Source organism: Lolium rigidum, chromosome 1 (assembly GCF_022539505.1).
Source record: "Lolium rigidum isolate FL_2022 chromosome 1, APGP_CSIRO_Lrig_0.1, whole genome shotgun sequence".
Taxonomy (NCBI): Eukaryota; Viridiplantae; Streptophyta; class Magnoliopsida; order Poales; family Poaceae; genus Lolium; species Lolium rigidum.
In genome coordinates this window covers 267,328,855-267,335,150 of record NC_061508.1, presented here as the reverse complement: position 1 = coordinate 267,335,150, position 6,296 = coordinate 267,328,855, and positions in this window count along the sequence as shown.

The following is a 6,296-nucleotide window of genomic DNA, read 5'->3' as shown; positions in this document are numbered from 1 at the left end:
CGGGGGCCAGACGAGGGGCCCATACCACAGGGCGGCGCGGGCCCCCCCTTGGCCGCGCCGCCATGTGGTTTGGCCACCTCGTGGCCCCACTTCGTATGTTCTTCGGTCTTCTGGAAGCTCCGTGGAAAAATAGGCCCCTGGGTCTTCGTTTCGTCCAATTACGAGAATATTTCGTTACTAGGATTTCTGAAACCAAAAACAGCAGAAAACAGGAACTGCCACTTCGGCATCTTGTTAATAGGTTAGTTCCAGAAAATGCACGAATATGACATAAAGTGTGCATAAAACATGTAGGTATCATCAATAATATGGCATAGAACATAAGAAATTATCGATACGTCGGAGACGTATCAGTGTGTTTTTATTTTTGTTTTTGTTTGAATAAACTCGGATCCTAGCAATCCTTCTGTGGGAGAGAGACACGCTCCGCTTTTTCATTTGAACACTTGTGTTCTTAATTTACTTTAATATTCATGGCGAAAGCTGAAAGCCGCATCACTTATGGTTATTTGGGTGGAAATAGAAAATGCTTCATATTGTCTTGAATAATTTGATACTTGGCAATTGTTTTGAGCTCTCAAGTAGATCATGTTTAAGCTCTTGCATCATGTAGTTTAAACCTATTAGTGGAGAACTACCGTAGAGCTTGTTGAAATTTGGTTTGCATGATTGGTCTCTCTAAGGTCTAGATATTTTTCTGGTAAAAGTGTTTGAGCAACAAGGAAGACAGTGTAGAGTTTTATAATGCTTGCAATATGTTCTTATGTAAGTTTTGCTGTACCGGTTCATAATCTTGCTAGCCAAAGCCTTGTACTGAGAGGGAATGCTTCTCGTGCATCCAAAACCTTGAGCCAAAACCTATGCCATTTGTGTCCACCATAACTACCTACTATGTGGTATTTTTCTGCCATTCTAAGTAAATACTTCATGTGCTACCTTTAAACAATTCAAAAGTTATTATCTCTTATTTGTGTCAATGTTTTATAGCTCATGAGGAAGTATGTGGTGTTTTTTCTTTCAATCTTGTTGGGCAGCTTTCACCAATGGACTAGTGGCTCATCCGCTTATCCAATAATTTTGCAAAAAGAGCTGGCAACGGGGTTCCCAGCCCCAATTAATTAACCTTCACTAATAATTCTCTTCACATGTTTTGCCCCGATTCATCAATAAGCAACTTAATTTTGCAAATAGACACTCCTTCATGGTATGTGAAATGTTGGAAGGCACCCGAGGATTCGGTTAGCCATGGCTTGTGAAAGCAAAAGGTTGGGAGGAGTGTCATCTATAAATAAAACTAAAATACACATGTAAACAAAAGAGAAGAGGGATGATCTATCTTGCTGGTAGAGATAACGTCCTTTATGGGAGCCGCTCTTTGAAAGTCTGTTTGACAAGGGGGTTAGAGTGCCCACTACCATTCGTTGACAACAACAAACACCTCTCAAAACTTTATTTGTATGCTCTCTATATGATTTCAAAACATAAAAAGCTCTAGCACATGATTTAATCCTCGCTTCCCTCGCGAAGGGCCTTTCTTTTACTTTATGTTGAGTCAGTTTACCTACTCCTTTCTATCTTAGAAGCAAACACTTGTGTCAACTGTGCACTGATTCTTACATGCTTGCTTATTGCACTTATTGTATTACTTTGTGTTGACAATTATCCATGAGATATGCATGTTGAAAGTTGAAAGCAATTGCTGAAACTTAAATCTTCATTTGTGTTGCTTCAAAACCTCTTATTAAGAATTTATTGCTTTATGAGTTAACTCTTATGCAAGACTTTTTGATGCTTGTCTTGAAAGTACTATTCATGAAAAGTTTTTGCTATATGTTATCTATTTGTTAGCAAACTATAGATCATTGCCTTGAGTCACTTCATTCATATCATATGCTTTACAATAGTATGATCAAGATTTATGTTAGTAGCATGTCACTTCAAAAATTATTCTTTTTATCGTTTACCTACTCGAGGGCGAGTAGGAACTAAGCTTGGGGATGCTTGATACGTCTCCAACGTATCTATAATTTATGATGTTCCATGCTAGTTTTATGACAATACCTACATGTTTTGCTCACACTTTATAATGATTTTATGCATTTTCCGACACTAACCTATTAACGAGATGTCAAGGTGCCAGTTCCTGTTTTCTGCTGTTTTTGGTTCCAGAAAAGCTGTTCGGGCAATATTCTCGGAATTAGACGAAACAAAAGCCAAACCTCCTATTTTACCGAGACGGACCCAAAACACCGAAGGATAGACGGAGAGGGGCCAAAGGGGCCCCACACCACCTGGCGGCCCGGCCAAGAGGGGGGGGCGCGCCCAGCTATGGGGTGGGCCCCCCGAGCACCCCCTCGCGCCGCCCTTTCGCCTATATATTCCTCGCGACGCGAAAACCCTATATCAATCAATCATACTCCAGAAAGACTCCAGGGGCGCCACCACCATCGCGAAACTCCATTTCGGGGGACAGAATCTCTGTTCCGGCACGCCGTCGGGACGGGGAAGTGCCCCCGGAAGCCTTCTCCATCGACGCCACCGCCTCCATCATGCTCCGTGAGTAGTTCCCCCATGGACTACGGGTTCTAGCAGTAGCTAGTTGGTACTCTCTCTCCCATGTACTTCAATACAATGATCTCATGAGTTGCCTTACATGATTGAGATCCATCTGATGTAATCGGTGTTGTGTTTGTTGGGATCCGATGAATTGTTACATTATGATCAGTCTATCTATAAAGTTTGTGAAGTTATTGCTGCTGCAATCTTGTTGTGTTTAATGCTTGTCACTAGTGCACGAGTGGCGTGATCTTAGATTTGAGCTCTATAATTATTGCTTAGATTGTATCTACAAGTTGTTTGCACATGTCTATGTCCGGAACCCGAGGCCCCGAGTGACAACAGAATCGGGATAACTGGAGGGGATGGCTTAGATATGAGGATCACATGTTTTCACCAAGTGTTAATGCTTTGCTCCGGTGCTCTATTAAAAGGAGTACCTTAATTACCAAGTAGATTCCCTTGAGGCCCGGCCGCCACCGGCTGGTAGGACAAAAGATGTTATGCAAGTTTCTCATTGCGAGCACGTATGACTATATATGGAAAACATGCCTACATGATTAATAAACTTGATGTTCTGTCTTAATGCTATTTCAATCCTATCAATTGCCCAACTGTAATTTGTTTACCCAACACTTGTTATTGGAGAGTTACCACTAGTGTAGATAGCTGGGAACCCCGGTCCATCTTTCATCATCAAATACTCACTCGGTCCTATATGCCATTAGAAGTAGTATCAACTATTTTCTGGTGCCATTGCCTCTGTGTTACTGTTACTATTGCTCTCATATTTTTTTTTTGAGAATTGACAGCAGGAGAGTCTCCTACTGTATAATTTTATTAAAAGAAATTTTTACAAGAAGATTACATATTTACTTTTGACTTGCCCCTGGGGGCGTTTCAAAGCTGAGTAGCCAACCAAACTAGAACTTATATATAGAGAGAAGGGGCGTGTGTATAATTAGCTACTGATGAGAGCAATCAACTCCTTGAGAGGTGTCTGGAGATATTCCTTCACTCTACAGCTTAAGATGTCCAGATCCGTAGATAACTGTCTCTGCCAAGTCTGGATGTCAGGGTTGATCCCATCAAAGTATACCCTGTTACGAATTTTCCATATGTTCCATGCTCCTAGGATCAAAACTTCAGTAAACGAGGGCTTGTTCCATGCCTTTTGAGCATCGGTGATCATCGGGTCCGGCGTCATGGAGGTGTTCCAAGACATCCCCGGCTTCGCCCAACATTCAGCGCTGAAATGACACATGAAGAACAGGTGGTTTCTGGTTTCATCATCTCCCGAATCGCAAGTCAGACACGAGAAAGCCGAGCCAATATTGTAGTGTCTGCGTCGCAACATATCACGTGTGTTGATCCTATCCACGAGCATCAGCCAAGCAAATACTTTATGTTTCATTGTGCACCTTGCTTTCCAGATAGCTATCAGGCATTTTGGAGGTTCTATATCTCTGAAGCAGTGCATGTAAAAGTCCTTTGGTTTATACGTTTTGGCCTCCCAAGCCCAATGCCACCTATTGCTCTCATATTACTGCTGCTTTCACATCACCCCTGTTACTAGTGCTTTTCCAGGTGCAGCTGATTTGACAACTCAGTTGTTAAGGCTTATAAGTATTCTTTATCTCCCCTTGTGTCGAATCAATAAATTTGGGTTTTACTTCCCTCGAAGACTGTTGCGATCCCCTATACTTGTGGGTTATCAGCCTCATTTAGGAAATCTTTGTGTGTGTGCACAAGTTGTTCCAGTGCTTTTGGATGGCTGGATCTTTAGTATAACAACATGTAAACTTCATTGATTACCATTGCTTGATCAAAAAAGTGTGTAGATAAATTCTTATGGGTCCAAAGAATCCCGGGCTTCCTCTTTCTCACGTATGATCTTTCACACAACTCTGATTCTCTCGTTTCTAACAACTAAGTTCTTCTCTTCTCGAATGGCTATGGCCCGCGGCCCCCTGCCCCCTAGCCCATGGCTGCCCCCACGACGACCACGACGGGTTGGGGCTCTGCCGTCCTGCAGGGGAGTATCTTCGTCAGCAGGAGGGGCCTTTGGCTTTGAACCCAAGTACTAATGGTTTCTTAAACTCAACACTCCCAGGTATCTCTTATGGTTTATAGATATTCATGTGATAGTCTTAACTTCTTATATGCTGTGCTGGAATACTTGGGTAATGATGCATAGCAATTTCACTGTTACATAAGACTTGGTGCTCTTTAATCTAACTACTATTTGAGTTGCTAGTTTGATTTTGTTTATACCAAATGATTTTAAAATGAATCAAACAACTCTGTTCGATATGATATATGGATTTGGATGCTCATGATACTTTTAGATTCATACCCCATGTGATCTGATCCATGATAGACGGTATACCTCTTCACAACTTCTGAATAAAGTGTGTTTATTGGTGATGATCTTCTCGTGATTTTGAATCTCCACCTCCTTGTGTTGAGCATGCCTCCTGGCTACTGATATGTCATCGTTTTGAGCCTGCCTCCTCGTTGCTGCTATGTCATCATGGTTTTTGTTGTTTCTCATGGGTTCTGGTTTGGTGATGTTCTAGTGATTTCCTGATGCTTGTTTAGGGTTCTCGAAGTACAGTGAATTGCTCTTGGTTGTCTATGGTTTGGGCGATAACTGTTTCGACGGTTGCATAGCAACCGTCTGGTGGGCAAGAAAAGCTTATGTACCATGTTGTGATGGTTCCTTTGTTCGACAACACATATGCATGCATGTGTGCGTATGCTGCCTATTTGCTTAGTAGATGGAAATGTCCTCGGGCTCATTCCCTTTTGGATGAGCACGGCCGTGAGAAGATCTAGACTTTTATTTATCATTATTTTTAACCTTGGTACTTAGCATTATTTCCCTTTATTGGTTTTTATTTATTTGTTTTCGCAGGTTATCTAGATTATAAGGACGTGTTGAAGATGATGACTAGTAGGATTTAGTTTAGGATTTATTTTGCTTTCCTTGTACTTGTATTTGTAATTTTATTTTCTTTTGCAATCTTCTTTTGTAAAGACAATGTATTGTTGTGTGATAATCAACAAAGCTACATCTTTCCTTCCTGAGTAATATTACTTGTATTCTATTAGATTTTTTTATCATCTTCAAATTCAAACATGTGATGTCTAGTTTGAGTTTATAGTTGATTTCACTTTCCAATTCGAATTCAAATTTAAATATTTGTGATCATCTTAATTCACATTCAAATTTGAATTCAAGTTACTCTCCCCAAAACTATAACATCAACAAAGATCATTTCAACATCTATCGCAATCCACCGCTGACCTAAACCTAGTCATCGGTCAAAAGAGATTTCAATTACTTTGAGGTTTTCTTTGAGCGCGAAAATTTCCCCACATTTTCAAATGCACGTATAAATATATCCCTCGTTTGGCCCTAAATACTAGGTTTGTACACCTAGCCACCTCCGCCAAGCCCTATGCAACTCCCATAGACATTGCCACCGCTTCGAATGGGGCCATCGATGTTGGCGTGTTGCGCTGTGCCTGGTGCGAACTGTGCATGACCGGTCCATCGCGCCGATGGGACCATCTACTAGCACGGTTGCCCCGATGCCTCGTGCGCCTACGCTATGGTGGCATGGCGCAGGTACTACAAGGACGGGGCTTGCTTGGTGCCTATGTCGAGGCATACGCTCCTTCTCGTCATCTTTCGGCTCTTCGTCCTCGCCATCCTACTCCTCCTTACTAAGGAA